Source organism: Ochlerotatus camptorhynchus, unplaced genomic scaffold (assembly GCF_037179485.1).
Source record: "Ochlerotatus camptorhynchus isolate MF236.1 unplaced genomic scaffold, CSIRO-AGI_Acam_v1.1 ptg000185l, whole genome shotgun sequence".
NCBI lineage: Eukaryota > Metazoa > Arthropoda > Insecta > Diptera > Culicidae > Ochlerotatus > Ochlerotatus camptorhynchus.
This window is the reverse complement of record NW_027040675.1, coordinates 4,481,747-4,500,356: the sequence shown is the minus strand read 5'-3', so window position 1 is coordinate 4,500,356 and position 18,610 is coordinate 4,481,747. Positions and strand designations below refer to the sequence as shown.

The following is an 18,610-nucleotide window of genomic DNA, read 5'->3' as shown; positions in this document are numbered from 1 at the left end:
ATGGAATTCAGTGCGGAATGGCAGCAGTGCGAACTATTTTCAGCAGCTGCCGGAGATGTCGGTTCGAATGCAAGTGTAGGGGTTACCGAACGGAATCAATTATGAGATGTGATTTATTATGAAACCGCTGAGTTGGAAATTTGGACTTTCATGAGTTGTTGAAATTCGAAAATACTTACTTTTGTATCGCAATAGATAGCCGCCTTTAATCTGTTTGCCCACGGATGCTGCAATGGAAGAATCAGAAAACAAACAGTGAATTTAAAATTCAAACAGAAAATCGGAAAACCAAACAATCAATTCAAAAATCTTTCAAGAAACCAAAAATATTCCGTATTTCTGTCATCATTTTTCAGATGTTATATCATAATCCATCCGATCGCATCGTCTCGCACAGATGGATATTCATCACAAATATTTACGTTCCATTCCTCAATCCTGAAATGAAGGATTAACAATTCATTCCACGGATCATTGCCGGCTTCCTGTTTTGCCCCTCCAACCCAACTTGTTTCATTGTAGCCATTATTACATCGTTTGTCTTTCCACGAACCCTCTGCCACTCTTCAATTCGCTGAAATTTCAGACTGCCAGCATTTACCTCTCCGCTAAATGGCGAACGCACCTCCGCCGAGACTCATAATAAAAGTTTTTAATTGCATTTACATTTAAAATTTTATCATCTCATATATCACCGACACAGGACCGTGTGCCAACCGACCTACGTAGGTAGAACTCTCACACATAACCTGGATTGGAAAGCAGTGCAAAAAGGTGGCGTCACGACGGCGACCGACTACGCTTTTGGGGAGAAGCAACAGTGTGTGCCACCAACAGGCACCTTGTTGGAATTTTCTGCTGCCATTCGTCATCTACCCACCCACCCACATCGCTCCCCATCCTTTCCATTTGGGCTGGGACCAGAAGTTTCACACGCTCAGGGTGTGGAGATTACACGCGTATAAATTCGTAATAGCGTTGCTCGACACCAAGTCATGCGGGAAAAGTCCTTCCATCGTTTGGGAAGGGAAACAGCCGGAACGGAAATGGAAATTTGCAACCGAACTTCTCCGGTTCTCGGTCGGCACGGTATTCAAAGCACATAGGCGCAGTACATTTTCCCGTCTTACTCGTAGGGCCGATTGTTGGTTGTTGGAGCAGTCCCAAAAGTGCTCACACAAAAAGCACACGTTCTCGGAAGGACATTTTTGGGTGGACGGTCGTTTTGGTGGCTTCTCTTGCGACAGACAGTCAGCGGATTGCAATGTCTTGACCATTTATCACTTTAGCCTAGCAGGGGGATGGACGTGGATGGGGATCCAGAGGAGAGGAAAACAAGGCTCTTTGATCACTTGACAGTGTGTATGTGTTTAGTTGTTTGGGATACTTCAAGGACTGGGATGTAAATCCTGCATGTATCATTTTCTTCTCCAGGTAATTTTGTTCAGCTGAAAATTGTGTACAATGTTTCAAAACTAAATTATTCGCTATCTTGTGTACCTTGTTCATCTGAACAGCTTTTCAGAAAACAGAAACTTTGCATCTTGCCTAGGTAACAAAATATAGAATACAGTCTATTGGGATCTTTGTTTTTGAAAAATATATCGGTTACTATACAAAACCACATGGTTTTGTGAAAAGGATCTAACTAGATATTATCTATTCCAAGTCCAAAACAATAATGAATTGCATTTCATTTGCCAGAAGTTACAGAGGCCGCACTGGAGAAACGTGCCTTAGATATGTGAGGAAATAGAATTGCCGTCGGGATGCATTGCTGATGAAGCGCGTTGTAGATTGTTTGATTTGTTGCTGATGAAAGGTTTTGATTTGATTAATCCTTGTGTATAAAATTCAAATGATTTCTGGAACACTGCGATCTTAACTTACATCGTCTGAAAGAGCTTCGTTTTAATAATCACTTCGCTTTGTGACACAAAACTAACAAATTGACAGCTCTCTCCTATACACAGTACCATCTCCCGAACGCAATCAATAGCAACAAGCAATACAAGAAAGAAGTTCTCATTTATTCGATTTCCCGACATTATCATGAAATTAGTTTTACTTATATTCAATCTCAATTGATCAGTGGTGTAATGGTAATCGTGACTACCTCCCACTCCAAAGGGCCTGTGATCAATCGCAATCGGCGTTGTCGGGATTTTCTGAGACAAATCTCTGATCACTCCAGGGAAGTAGGGTCCAGGTGTGGGGGCTGGGAAGAACGCTGGGCGCAATTAATGGCAGTCAAGTTGAATGAGGTTAAATACGAATCCGAAAAGTGGACTGACCAGCAAAGTTCCACCGACCAGCGAGTGCTCACTCGACTGCGCATCGGCCATACAAGGCTTACACGCGAGTTTTTGCTGAAAAAATCATCACCACCAGTTTGCGAATGCTGTTGTCCGCCACTGCAGGAAGTTCGAAACAGCCAGAGTGAAATACGATATTGAATCAACCAGCCGGACGGAACGGATGAAACGTGGTGAAGGGGACAGAAGAAGATGAAAAGGATAACAGGAAGGAAGCTGACGAAGAAGAGGGCAAAAGAAAATGTAGAAACTTAGAAGATGACGGATAGTAAAAAGAAGATGACCGAGCAGAAGAAGATTAATGGAAACGTAACTAAACAAAAAACAATGAAAAGAGGCGAAAATGCGGATGAAGGATTGCGAACCAAAACAATGTCCAGAGAAGGCAAGAAGAAGACACGGATTCAAGGCGAAGCAAGAAAATTACGAAGGAGGTAATTGAAGAAAAACAAGCAATTATAAGGACGCAGACGAAGTGAAGCGGCAATTGGAGCAAATCGAAAATATGGCGGATAGAAAGAAACGCACGAAGGCTACATAGAAAACAAAGATGGTGAAAAAAGAAGATAATGAAAAGATAGAAGAAGTAAAGGGGAAATTAATAAAGAAGAAGACGTGAAAACAAGAGAATATAAAATAATATAAAATATAAATAAAAAAACCGTAAATATATAAATAAATAGAAGAGGGGCTGTTCATAAACTACGTAGACAGTTTTTTGGGATTCTTTACCGCCCTCCCCTGCGTAGACAATTGTCTAAACAGTTTTTTTTAATTTGTATGGGCCTATAAATTTAAGAATCGAACAAAAAAAAAAAAAAAACAACTGAATAAATGATTAAATATAAAAAAAATCAAAAACAAATAAATAAACAGAGCAGAATGATGTGCAACCAAGTGGTATTCGTTTAAGATGGCTGGGTTTGGGGAAAACGTTTAGTTCATGAAAACAGTGATAAAATTATCATTTGAGCATTTTTCAATAGTGTTTTGATTAAAAATTACAAAAATATTTACATAAACAGATTCGTTAAGTTATATCCTATCGATTGGCGTATTTGGTTTTTAATTTCATCTATAAATGACAAAGTTACAAGCATTTAAAACCTAACACTATTTAACCACACATATTTTTTGATTTGTACCCCAGTATAGTCAACAAAGACGTAGTTCTACGTCAAAATAAATGAAAGACTAATCCAATATAATAATAAAAAAATACTAAAATATTAAAGAGGTAGATAATTAAGTATTTAAAAAAAAATATTTAAAAAATAATCAGCGGCGCAAGTGGTGTGGTGGTAAGTGTGATTATCTCTCACCCCAGCAGGCCTGCGGAAAACAAGATCGACGGAAATTAATCAAGGAAAAAAATATTGATAACAATTTATCTATTTATTAACTGATGTAGGCCATTGGAAATTGTTAAATAATTAAAACGAAATAGAAAATAAATTAGAAACCGGCGCTCCTTATTTATTTATTTTATTTATTTATTGTTTATCAGTCAACAGGTAGGGCTACAAAATGGTGAGTGACAATCTGGAAGGAGCGATATACCTAGCTCCGGTCCTCACAAGTTCCTACCTCACGCCTCCACGAGTCATATGATCACAAAAGACTGCCAGCTGAAACATGGACACAGCTGGTTGGCGTAGTCTGGGCAATGTTGTCAATCCGACAATAGCAGAGTGAGGAGGTGCGACGCGAACACTGGCGCGGTAACCATAGCACGGTGATAGAGGAAATGCTTCGCCAACCCGAGCGTCTGTTCACAATGGAGGTGCGGCTCAAACAGCGTCTGACTGGCATCCAGCGGCTGAATAAGAAATGCTCTTCCCCGGAAGCTACACCTAAGATGGCAGCCCCATCACGGCGGATAGGAGACCTTAGGCCAACCACCTACTGTCTCTGAAACCTTAACAATTGTTACAGAAACCAACAGAGAAAGACATCGAACTGATTTAACGGCAATGACTTTTAGCGCAAAACAACGGACACGAATTGGATCATGGAATGTATTGACGTTAGCCCAGCAGGGTAAACTGGCACAACTCGCCAACGAGTGAAGTTCGTTGGCCAAACTTTGCAGAACACAAACTGCCGTCGGGACAGGTACTACTATACTCTGGTATTCGAGGTGAAAACGCTTCCCGCCATCGTGGAGTTGGTCTCCTACTTAGCGTCCAGGCAAGTGCTGCGCTCATCAAGTGGGAGCCTGTTAATGAGAGGATAATCGTTGCCAGATTTAGAACACGGGTTAGAAACCTTACCATAATCCAATGTTATGCGCCAACCGATGCTGCCGAGCTACAGGACAAGGAGAATTTTTACAGTCAACTGAATGCCGTCGTGGATAAAGTTCCAAAGGGTGACATCAAGATCTACGCTGGCGGCTTCAATGCGAAGATCGGCTCCGACAACACGGACCATGAGCGTGTCATGGGACGCCATGGTCTCGGCGAAATGAGCGAGAACGGTGAGCTGTTTGCAGAATTTTGTGGCAATAACGACATGGTGATCGGGGGCTCGCTCTTCCCCCATCGGCCAGTGCCCAAAGTCACATGGGTTTCCCGTGACCGAGAATCAGATCGACCACATCTGCTTCAGCCGAAAATGGAGACGGAGCTTTCTTGATGTCCGGAATAAACGCAGCGCCGACATCGCGTCTGACCATCACCTTCTAATCGGTGAAATTCGCCTACGCATGGCGCGGATCCAGCGACGGGAGGAGAGACTCGGGCGGCGGTTCAACACACGTTTTGTTCATGAACTTGAGACTCGAGCTGCGGACGTTCCAGAAGGTGGCAGCGTAGAAGAACAATGGACGGCCATCAAGAATGCCTTTATAGAAACAAGCGAGAACAACTTGGGTGAGCTGCGCACCCAGAGGAAAGAGTGGATCACAGATGAAACCTGGCGGAAGATTGAGGAGCGTAGAGAAGCAAAAGCCGCGATAGAGCGGGCGAGAACCAGAGGAGCCAAGAACAAAGCCCGTCAACGGTACTCGGCTCTAGAGAAGGAAGTCAAGCGCTCTTGCAGGCGGGACAAGCGAGCGTGGGTGAACTCCCTGGCCGACGAAGGGGAGAAAGCCGCAAACACTGGCGATATACGCCTCCTCTACGATATCTCACGACGCCTGAGCGGAGCAAGGATGAACCCGAGGATGCCAGTGAAGGACACGACTGGGCAATTGCTTACCGACCCTACTGACCAGCTGAAACGCTGGTTTGAGCACTTCGAACAACTTCTTCAAGTTTCGACGGCCAACCAGCCATCAACATCTCGGCATGATCCGCCTAGGGTGCGGCGCATCACTCGCGTCCATTCCGAGGCCCCATCACTGCAGGAGATTGAAGCAGCTATCCCAAGCATGAAATCCAACAAGGCTCCAGGGGTCGATCGCATATCAGCAGAGATGCTCAAAGCTGACCCCATGCTATCCGCACACATGTTGCATCAACTATTTTGTAATATCTGGGACACCGCGACTTTTCCGGCCGACTGGATGCAGGGCATCTTAGTGAAGGTCCCAAAGAAGGGGGATCTGACTGTGTGCGACAATTGGCGAGGCATCATGTTACCCATGTCCGACCCTATCCGGGTAGTCGCTGGTGTGAGACAAGGATGTATACTATCACCGCTACTGTTTCTCATCGTAATCGACGAGATCATGGTAGGTGCAATTGACCGTGTACCGAACCGTGGGCTGCTTTGGCAGCCTATCACCATGGAGCATCTCAACGACTTCGATTTGGCTGATGATGTTGCTCTACTAGCACAACGGCGCTCTGATATGTAGAGTAAGCTCAATGACCTAGCCGAACGCTCCTCTACGGCGGGTCTCACCATCAACGTCAACAAGACCAAATCGTTGGATATCAACACGGGCAACCCTTCCAACTTTACGGTAGCGGGGCAAGCAGTGGAGAAGGTCGAAAGTTTCCAATATCTTGGCAGCCAAATAGCGTCGGACGGCGGGACCAAGAGCGACATAGGTGCACGAATCAAGAAGGCTAGGGCTGCCTTTGCGAGTTTACGAAACGTATGGAGATCCAACCAGATAAGTCAACGCACCAAAATCCGAATTTTCAACTCGAACGTGAAATCTGTGTTGTTATACGCCAGCGAGACGGGGTGTGTATCAGCGGAGAACACTCAAAAGCTGCAGGTCTTCATCAACCGATGCCTGCGGTATATAATTCGTGCCTGGTGGCCTCACAACTGGATCTCGAATGCCGAGCTCCATCGTCGATGTCATCAGAAGCCGATAGCAATAGAAATTCGAGAGCGAAAGTGGAGGTGGGTCGGCCACACACTTCGACGGGGCGGAAACGAAATCTGCAAGCAAGCGCTGGATTGGAATCCAGCAGGACATCGCAGCAGAGGCAGACCCAGGGGCTCATGGCGGCGGAGCCTCAATAAGGAAATTAAGCAAGTCGATAGAAATCTGACCTGGGCCCAGGTCAAGGCAAAAGCGAGCAGCTGCCCAGGATGAAAGTCTTTCACGTTGGCCCTTTGCACCGCTGGTGGTGCACAGGACCCTTAAGTAAAGTAAAGTCAACAGGTAAAATGTGACAATGACACTTATTCTACAACTAAATACAAAACTAACGAATAACATAAATTAACATAAAACTCGTTTAAAACTACGCTTATTTGTTTCTCGTGAGTCGTGACACGTTGAAATCGTACACATAATAACACCGGTTGAATACACGGGACATGCTTCGCAAAGGTTCGTGTAAGCCATAATTAGTTCTTGCCGGAGGGATGGTGATAAACGAGTGCGACCGAAGATTGCGACGACGTGTGTTGATGTCCAAGAGACTATGAAGCGTAGGACTGTCAATGTTGCCTTGCAGAAGATCCCCAACAAAGCACGCTTTTGCCACGTTGCGTCTTGCTTCTAGTAATTCCAGATTTATAAGTAGACAACGGCTTTCATAACTGGGCAGGTTGAATGGATCTCTCCACCTAAGATGACGTAGAGCGAACCGGACGAATTTTCGCTGAACAGCTTCGATGCATTGAATTTCATTCTGGTAATAAGGAGACCAGACGATAGACGAATACTCCAAGATAGGGCGCACAATTGAGCAGTATAAAGCTTTTAGGTAGTAAACGTCCTTGATCTTTTTTGCAAACCGAAATTAAAATCCTAGTTGCGATGAGGCTTTAGACACAACGTACGCGATGTGATCCTTGAAGGTTAATTTTGTATCAACCAGAATCCCCAGGTACTTGACTGTCGAATCACGTTGTAGATTCACGCCTCCCAATGCATAGCTAAAATGGAAGAGTGATTACTTGCGTCCAAATGAAATAACCGAACATTTGGACACGTTCAGGCTTCCAGTTGTTGTTGCAGAAAAAACGCGTCTTGTGGTTGCTTAATCATGTAGTAAAGCTTCAGGTCATCGGCATACGAGAGTTTTAGGCATTTCAAGATGAAATTGACATCGTTCATATACAGCAAGAATAGAAACGGCCCCAAGTGACTTCCTTGGGGAACACCGGACCAAACCGGAAAGGAGGGCGAAACGTGGTCTCCAATTTTGACGGACATACCGGTAAGGTAAGATCGAAGCCAGGAAAGCAAGTTACTGTTCATTCCCAGCTTGTCGATTTTAGCAACTGCGATTTGATGATTCATTTTATCAAACGCCGTGAATAAGTCTGTGTAAATAGCGTCTACTTGTTGACCATTTTCTATTTGGCGGCGTCGTCAAACGGTTAGGCATAAATCCGTGCTGATCAACCGAAATATAGTGTGCCTAGTTCTGAACCAGCTTATGCAGAACGATCACCTCAAACAGCTTAGAAGTGGCGCTCAACGCAGCTATGCCCCGATAGTTCGAAACAATCCGTTTGCAGCCTTTCTTGAAAACTGGGTAAACATACGACTGCTTCCAGCAGTTTGGGAATACACCAGTAGCCAAAGATAGGTTGAATACTCTTGCTAGTGGTGTTGCAAGTGTATCCGCGCAGCATTTGAGGACAAGCGATGGAATCCCATCCGGACCACATCCCGTGGATGATTTTAAATCCTTTCCGGCTGATATAACCATATCGTTCGTGACCACGAACTGTAGCCCAGAGGTCGAAAGTCGAGGAACATTTCTGGTGGCGACGGCTACATCCTGCGGGTCAATGTGTTCATTAGTGAAAACATTGCTGAATTGAGAACGGAACAGGTCGGCGATGTCAGTGGTGCTATCAGCTTCGAGCAATCCGTTGGTCATCGTAGAGGGCAGTCCGGATTCCATCCGTTGGGCATTGACGTAACGCCAAAAACTTCTGGGATTTGCCTTGAAGCGCCTTTGCAGATGGTCCTGATATGCGTTGTACAAACGATTATTAAGTTGGTTGTATTCAGTGCTCGCCGCCATATATCTCGTTCTCGTGGAGTCCGTGCGATACTTGCTATGTCGTCTGAGAGCTGCCCGTTTCACAGTCTTAAGATGCTTGAGGTCAGCATTTGACCAGGCTGGCTTAGCCGGCTAGCGTCTAGACTTCACGGGAACGAACTGATCGATGGCATACCACAGGATACCAGATATGGTCGACGCAGCGAGGTTGGCATCACAATTTTGAAGCACCTCGTCCCAATCGACATGTGCGAGGAACTCGTTCATGCTGTTGAAGTCAGAATTTCTGAAATCATAGCCGATGCTTTCAGAGGTATCTTGGAAGCGTTGCTGTGGACTTATCTTGAATTCCATCAGTACAGGAGGATGATGCCTGCAGATTTTAACGAGCGGTGATGGAGCTTGCATAACTGTACTGTGCTCGCAAAGTTCCTCACTAACGAAGCATAGATCAAGCGAACGATTGTTTTCATTTGCAATTCCACTCATTTGTCTGAGTCCACCGGTGCTATACGCATCAAGCAGCTTCCGTGATGCCAGGCTAATCGAGGATCGTGATGTAATCAGGTACAGGACTACGCTGCCAAGATATCGAGCTCAAGTTAAAATCGCCTAGGATGATAACGTTGTCTCTTGGTCCTAACTGCGAATCCACCCAGTTGAGCGAATCAATATGCTTTTCGATCAAAGATTAATCGTTTACTCGATCAGGGGGAATATACACAACGCATAGGTAGAGTGTTGCATCGACAGTGGCAATTGCGATACATATTTGCTCAACCGCCGAGCCATCTTACAGTATTTCCAAGTTTTCTCACACACACGTCTCTTGGCGATGTTAGGTGTTAACCTCTGAGTATGTTCCAACTTTTTTTTATAAATAAGTAAATAAATATTTAAATAAATTAAATCAATCTATGAATAAATAAAATATTAAATTATAAGAAAAAATACATTTTATACTAACACAAACAAATGAATAATTAAAAAGACAATCCACCAATAAACAATTATAAAATAAATACATTAATTATAACCATGCATTCCTTAATACAAATATAAATAAATTAATAAATCAATAGATAATCATTACTCAAATGAATCCATATATAAATAATTAAAGAAATTAAAAATATTTAATTAAAATAAATTAAGCTAACATTGCATGGTATAAAATAATAATAAATCGCTTGATAAATAATTAGGTAAATGAATAAATGAATAAACAAATAAATAAATAAATACAGAAAAAACTTAATAAATAAAAATAAAAAATAAGCTTAATAAATTTATAAATCTATTAATTTATTTATTATTTTTAAATCAAACAAATGAATAATAAAATATGTTTTTGAATTTGTTCAAATATAAAAATATATAAAAACAATAATAATTATATAAACAGATCAAAAAAGGAAAAATGGAACAAATAAATGTTTCAATGGTTTTATAAATAAATAAATATCTTTATTTAAGAATTAATAAATAAATTAAGCAACGAATAGGTAAGTTTTCAAAAAAAAAAAAATTAAATATTTATTAAAAATATACTTATTTGTTTATTTATTTTACTAAATGTTATGTAATTTATTTACTGATTTTTTAAGTTATTTATTTCTTTATTCAGACATTAATTTATATTCTTTTCTAATTTTTTAGTTTTGCTTTTGAGTTTTTTTAAATTTTAGCTTAAAATAAATAAATTAATATTTTTTTTTTATAAATTAACAATTAAATTATAAATTTATGTTTTTTATTGCATTATTATTTTTTGCAATTATTTCGTTTTTATTTTAATAATTAAGTTATTTCAAATAACAGTATAAATAAATAAATTATTAGTTTATTAACATATTGATAAACAAATAGTTAAGTAGATAAATAAAATAAAAATCAACTCAAAAAAATAATTTATATAAAAAATAAATTACTTAGTAGTAAAATAAATAAATGAACAAATTAGTGAATAAATATATAAGGAAAGGAATAAACTTCTGAATTAACTACTGATTTATTTATTAATTATGTTATCTATTAAGCAATTCTTTTTTTCTTGAAGTTCATTTGTTGAGTTGTTAATTTATTTATTTAAATATTTTTGATATGTTGTTAAGTAATTTGGTTATTTTTTGTGTTAAGTTAGTTATCTATTTATGATTTTTTTTTTGTGAATTTACAAATATTTAATATTTCAAAAATTAATTTATAAATGTATTATTTTTATGCCTTTATTTATTTGTTTTACAAATAATTTCCTGATTGTATTATGTATGTATCTCTAAGATAATGTTGCTATTTTTCAACCTATTCATATTTTGATTAATTTATTTTTTATTTTTTATTAAGTTATGTGTTTATTATCTTAATTTAAAAAAAAATAATTTATTTAATGATTGATAAAAAAGTAAATAAGTAAGTTACCGGTGCTCTTAGAATATTTCGCAAATTTTCTCATACACACGTCTCTTGGCGATGTTGTGCGTTAACCTCTAAGTATCTTCGAACTTTTTTTTTGTATATAAATAAGTAAATAAATATTTAAATAAAACAGAAGTAAATCAATCTATGAATTAATAAAATATTAAATTAAAAAAAATACATTGCTCAGAAGAAAACAAAAAATAATAATAAATAAATAGATAATCCACCAATTAATCAATTATTAAATAAAGACATTCATAAAAATGATGCATTCCTTAATAAAAAAATAATAAATGAATAAATCAATAAATAATCATTACGCAAATGAATCCATATATTATAAATAAAATAAAATAGTACATTGCATGGTATGAAAAATGAATACCAAAGGTTTGAGCCACGCGCGCGTATTATGGATATAAAGGACTGAATTTAACATTTGATAAAAAAAAATGCAATTTTGAAGCTTATTTGGAAGATACCTTGAGTTAGTAGTAAGTTTTCTGGCAAATGTTGGGGGTTCGTGAGCATTCCTGACATTGCTGAAAATTATGATAGCATCAGATTGCGGGGTTACTAGTGTAATAGGATGCTTTGTTGATTGTTCATTAACTCTTGATTGCTTGTAATGCTTATGAATATTTTAGGTGGACAAAAAGGCGAACTAAGAGGTGGATGCCTGAGCTTTTCCACATTTATATCGCTGTGAAGCAACTGTAAACTCTAGAGGGAATTTATATCTGTAACTGAAACCAGTTCGATTTTGTTTGCCAACCTGGTTAAAATGTCATATTTAATTATCTTAAAGATAAATCTTAAAAATAAACCTTTGTAGGGGTAAGAGGTGGGACCATCATCATCATTTTATTAATATTGATTAATAAATAAATAATTCGTTAAATAAATAAATGAATAAATAAAAAAAATATTCACTAAATTAATTAATTAATGAAAAAAAAAATAAATAAACAAATAAAACAAAACTTTATAAACTAAATAATAAATAAATAAATTTAAAAAAATATTAATGATTTAATAATTTTTAAATAAAAAAAATAATAAATTTAATACATGTTTGAATTTGTTCACAACTAAAAATAAATTAATAACAATAATAATTATATAAACAGATCAATTGAGAATAAAAATAAATTTATCAATGGTTTAATAAATCAATAAATTCTTTAATTAAGAATAAATAAATAGATTTATGGACAAATAAGTAAGTAAATAAAAAAAAAATAGTTTAGTAAATAAATTACTTATTTATTTATTTATTTATTTATTTATTTAACTAAATGTTATGCAATTTATTTACTGATTTTTTAAGTTATTTATTTCTTTATTTTGACATTAATTTATATGTTTTGCCAATTTATTTGTTTTGTTTATCAATGAGATTTTTTTTAAATTTTAGTTTAAAATTAATAAATCAATTTATTTATTTTTATAAATGAACAATTCAGTAATAAATTCATTCTTTATTACTGTGTTTTTATTATTTTTGCGTTTTTTAAATTAATATTTTATTCATTTAATTATTTAGAAAAATTAATTAAATAAATAAATAACCAGTTAAAAATCAACTTAAAAAATTCACTTATAAAATTTAAAAAATTGCTTAATAATTAAATGAATTAATTAACCTACTTAAACTAATAAAGAAAGGAATAAACTTCCAAATTAATGACAGATTTAATTATTTATAAAGTTATCTTTAGAGCAATTCATTTTTCCTGATGTTACTTTTATATATTTATTTATTTAAATATATTTTATTTCTTCTTTTTTTATGTTTTTGATTTATTGGTTTATTGATATGTTTATTTATACATTTATTTATTTATTTATTTATTTGTTTTTGTTTTGCTTTTATTTATTGATGCATTGTTTTATTTATTTTAGGATTTTAAAAATATGTGATAATTTATTAATTTATTTTAAATGAATTATATTTTTATGCTTTTATTAATTTGTTAATTAAGTAATTTCGTGATGGAATTACAGTGTATCTCAAAATTGAGCGTACACCTGAATGGGCAATTTTTTGAAAGACTGTGACTTTATTGGCAGAGTATGTATGAAGTTTGAGTAATTTCAGTAAAACGGTCGATTTTCAACTTTTTTCGTAGTAGGCGGATTTTAGTAAAATTGGCAGCATTTTGAAGATCTTTATTATGACTACAGATAAGCAAAATTTCAAAATGTTTGGCTCATCGTATTTCAAGAAAATATGTTTTTTAGTACATCTAGTTTTTCTAAAATAGCCCTAACTTCTTACATACTCATCCAAATAAGCCCAATGCTATACCGATAATCAATGAATGGATGATGAGCCAGCATCCAAAAAAAATAGATATCCATCTTTTTAAGTTGTTAAACTGAAAATTACATTTGATATCCATTTTTCCTGTTGATAACAAAATAAGTATTCCATTTGATGTTATGCTTAGGCAAAATTAGGTATCAACCCGAGCAAAGTCCAGCATCAAAATAACAGCAAATTGAAATCAAGTTTTGATATCAACATCAAACTGAAATCATCATTTTAATTTCAGTTTACGCAATTGACATAAAGGGTGATACGGTCAAAATTTGGTCAAGGGAAAACGCGTGTAAATCGGTGAAATCGTTTATTTAAAAAATCAAATTAGTATAAAATTCAGGAAAAATATTCAGTTAGGCTTCCGCTTTTCCAAATCTGAATTGCCGGGCCTTACGCTTGACCCCTGCCATCAGATTTTGTACAGTCACCTTATCCACCTTCTTCGCCGCAGAAAGCCAGTTTGCCTTGAACTGCTGCTCGCCCTTAGCAGTTTTTTTGGTCTTCTTTAGGTTCCGCTTGACAATAGCCCAGTATTTCTCAATTGGGCGGAGCTCTGGCGTGTTGGGAGGGTTCTTGTCCTTGGGAACCACCTGCACGTTGTTGGCGGCGTACCACTCCATGGCCTTTTTACCGTAATGGCAAGATGCCAAATCCGGCCAAAACAGTACAGAACAACCGTGTTTCTTCAGGAAAGGCAGCAGACGTTTATTCAAACACTCTTTCACGTAAATTTCTTGGTTGACAGTCCCGGAAGCTATGAAAATGCTGCTTTTCAAGCCACAGGTACAGATGGCTTGCCAAACCAGATATTTCTTTGCGAACTTTGACAGTTTCATGTGCTTGAAAACATCTGCTACCTTTTCCCTTCCTTTTGCCGTATAAAACTCCTGTCCCGGAAGCTGCTTGTAGTCGGCTTTGACGTAGGTTTCGTCGTCCATTACCACGCAGTCAAACTTCGTCAGCATCATCGTGTACAGCCTCCGGGATCGCGCTTTGGCCGTCGTATTTTGTTTATCATCGCGATTTGGAGTCACTACCTTCTTGTAAGTCGATAGTCCGGCTCGTTTTTTGGCTCGATGCACGGTTGTAGACGATACACCCAGCTTATTTGCGGCATCTCGGAGAGAGAGGTTAGGGTTTCGCTTGAAACTACCGGCAACTCTCTTTGTCGTCTCAGCGGCTTCCGGTTTTCGATTTCCCCCCGATCCAGACTTCCTGGCTGTCGACAAACGTTCCCCAAACACTTTAATTACATTTGTAACGGTTGATTTGGCAACTTTTAGCGATTTTGCCAACTTTGCGTGCGAGTAGCTCGGATTTTCGCGATGCGCGAGCAAAATTTTGATACGCTGCTCTTCTTGCTTGGACGGCATTTTGACAACTGAAGAGTGAATTCCAAAATCAAAATAGGAGCAACATTCTACACACACTTTCAAAATGAGGGGTGTTCAGGTTTTTTAAATGCAAAATTGAAAGAAATACGTCAAGTTGATATTGACCAAATTTTGACCGTATCACCCTTTATTTGATACCAAATTTTGTTTTCATTTTGCTGTACATTTGCTTTTCAAAAATATGTTGTTGCGGGTTTGTTTTCATTGCCTTAGCATAACATCAAATTGAATACTTGTTTTGTTATCAACAGGAAAAATTGATATCAAATTGAGTTTTCAGTTTGCTCTCACTGATAGCAGAAATAGCTTTCAATGTGATGTCCCAGAAAGATTTTTTTTGCTCTCAGCCAACGAGCAAAACGACAGCAACCTGAGTTATCATTTTCAGCGAAATCACAACATCAAACTAAGATTTCAATTTGATCTCAGACTTTGCTCGGGAAATTTGTCAATTGCGTAAACTGAAATAAAATTATGTTTTCAGTTTGATGTTGATATCAAAACTTGATTTCAATTTGCTGTCATTTTAATGCTGGAATTTGCTCGGGTATGTCGTGACCGGACCGAGGTTTCCAGCCTCGGTCACGGCTACACGAATCTCGGCTGCTACGGCCGGTCCGCTTCCATTACTGCTGCTGCTACTATTGTTGTTACTGCTGCTGCTGTTGTTACTGCTGCTGCTGCTGCTGTTGTTGTTACTGCTGCTGCTGCTGCTATCCGTCGCTTCCAAAACTCGTTACAAGAATGTCTTCAACAAGTTTAGGTATAGCTCATATTTATACCATCCGTTTTTTCCCTCATTTATCCAGCACTGCTTGCTGTGTCAGGATTTCCTTTCACTTCTGTCATGCTTCACGCTAATTTAGCTCAACTCAAATGGAGTGTTGCATTACTTGACACAACTCTCAAGTATTTTATTTATTTATTTTATTATTATTTTTATTCCGCATCAACCTTATCTACCACAGGGTACAGTGGCCATATTGAGAGTCCACGGTCACATTGTTCTGGTGCTTCCGAGGAAGTGTGCAATTTTCGTCAACATCCAAAATTTGTCGAAATGAATTCAAATCCAAAAATTGATGGGCAATAGGGTAATAGTAGCGAAGATCGAGGTAGGCCGTGTAATGAAATTGAAGTGTTTTGATTTTGTTGTTGCTTCATTATTCGCGAATTGTACTGCGTGTTAAGACCAACCGTACCAATGAGTAAATAAGGCAAATTTACCATCCTCTACCATAACGCTACTTGCGTACCAGGCAGTCTTGTAAGCGGTCACGGTAGTCGACACATTTTCTGTGATAATCGACTGCTTTTGCCTCCGACACTTGGAAAACAAGCTATCATAGTACAGTACCAAACTCAAATGTCATACGACAGGCTCTGTCATATGACACTGTCGCCGAAGACCGTCACGAATGTATTTTTTTAATTTTTCTCATAATAAGAGCTGCTGATGTTGTGCTTGTGTGAATTCTGAAAATAGCAAGCAATGATGTCCTAGGAATAACATTTCTGATCAGATATGGTTTAATTTACACCCAGTTGAGGAATTAGAACGAAATTACTCATGTCACACGATAGTTATTTGATAATTTGCTTTTCGCTCGAATGTTATTCTACCGGTTGTGTTGTGTGAGAGAGACGACGGTAGAGCATGAGTGTACGAATAAAAACAGACTGTCGCGCACGACAACGAAGCGAGTGTAGTAAAAAACGTCAACTGTTTCAACCCCTGGTACCAGGGGTTGCTATTTAGGTGTGGGAAATAGCAATCCGCACCTCGGGAAGTAGTGAGTTCACAAATTTAGCAACACGGTAGCAACGCATCAGAAGGTTGCTATTTTGAATAAACGTCAAAAGTTTGTTTTACTTTCTATTTATATCAAGTTTATTCTAATTTTTACTGCTGTTTCAACAGTGTTAATATTACAATTATAAGGTAAAATGTGTGGTTTAAAACGAGGAACAAGCTCGAGAACAAACTGGACCACACAAGAAGATGAAGCGCTGTGTATTGCGTGGCTGAACACATCGCAAGATGCAAGTGTCAGCATCAATCAGCTTGCGATAACTATATATGAATGACCAAAATATATGTTTGCAGTTTCATCATCTGCTACAAGGCACATGAATATCTTCCTTCTCATGCGAAAACGTCTGCGAAACTGGTTGTAACTGTAGGTGCAATTATCAGAAAAAACAATCTGACACCAAACGTTCTGATGCTCCTTCAATCACCATGTTCGATTTTGTGAGATGTTTGCAAGCACCATGTAAAATTGTAGATTTCAAGTATTTCGTTCCGGCCGGTGTGGAAAACGGTAACTTAAATTACGACTCTGATAGTAACGACCATTAAGCCAAAATTGAAACGCAGTGCGTAAGTAAAATAATGCCACAAATGGCAACGACTGGTACGGTTGCTCTAAACGTCAAACGTCAAACATCTTAACTACACGAAACGAAAATTAATTATTTTATTCATGTGTTTCACTTATACTTCTTCTTCTTCTTCGCATTTCAAGCTTATTGCATATCGCATATTAGCTTATTGCGTGTTCACAGTTGTTAATTGAGAGCTCTCGATGCTGTACCATTTTTGTATTGATATGATAGTGTAGCAAGTCCAATCATACTTTTATGCCCAGGGAAGTCGAGAAATTTTCCAACCCGAAAAATTCCTAGACCGAACCGGGAATCGAACCCAGCCACCTCCAGCATGGTCTTGCTTTGTAGCTGCGCCTTTATCGACTGAGCTAAGGGATGTCCCGTTTCACTTATACATTTTTGCCAAAACATCAGCCTTATACATTCCATAAGACAAACCACGTATGTAGGTCCTATAAGAATGCATAAAAGGTATATGTGACCGCATATACATTTCATTTGACACATGATATTCATTAACTTTTTGCAAGGCGTCTGCTTATTAGTTGACTTGCCTAAAGGTATAAGGCAATTTCTATCCGTGTACACGGTAAGAAAAAAGTACCCAACGGCCAGTTCACTTTTACCTACTTTTGACTAGTTTGTCTCCTTTTCTCCTTCTAATGTTGTCAAAAACGGAGGAGCAAAACCACCCAACTTACTAAATTGGGTATAAAGCGAGTGGAAAATTCCATACGAATTGCACACAAGTAAATGAAAACTACTTTGGCCCGCTTAACCTACTTTTGGGTTCCTGCACTATAGTGCCGAGATGAGTGAAAAGAACTTACTTTTGGGTACTTTTTTTTACCGTTTAGTGGACGCCCGAAAATTGCGTGTGTGTTTGAAAATGCTGTGCATGGCTGAAAGATTATTTTAGATTGCCGCGAGTGAACAAACGTGTGCTATTTATGAGGTGGAATTTGGTGAGATCTATCTGAAAAATAATAAATTATAAATGCCTATTTCCAATTACAACTAAATACAATCCGGATTCTGAAACTTCTCCTACCAAAACCGGACGTTTGTTTAGAGTACCATTATCCATATGATTACGGTAGTGTTTAAATGCGAGGCTTATTGTTTGTGAAAGTGACCGCGGAATGGACGGGAATTACCAGGCATTCTGAAATGAGGAGCTGGATCTGCAGATCACATTCAAACTCCCGGACTAAAGCTGCATTCAAGTGTCACTTCAAGGATTATTGCAAGTAGATTTCTTACATAATACTACTGCCGGCAGTGGAGGTTAGATTGAATACACACATACACATATTCAAAATGTGTCGAATTGAATTCAACAAAAACTCTAATCTGCATCCATCACCATTCATTTCACGTTAATAAATCCCC

The 18,610-nt window shown here is 38.0% G+C and overlaps 1 long non-coding RNA gene across 1 annotated transcript in view; it reads right to left on the bottom strand.

Annotated features, from left to right (window-relative positions):
- Positions 1–18,610, bottom strand: part of LOC135702193 (uncharacterized) — a 149,873-nt gene that overhangs the window by 41,711 nt on the left and 89,552 nt on the right. The window contains exon 3 of the long non-coding RNA XR_010517687.1: positions 180–227. This is a non-coding gene — a long non-coding RNA (uncharacterized LOC135702193). The remainder of the gene's footprint in view (positions 1–179; positions 228–18,610) is intronic.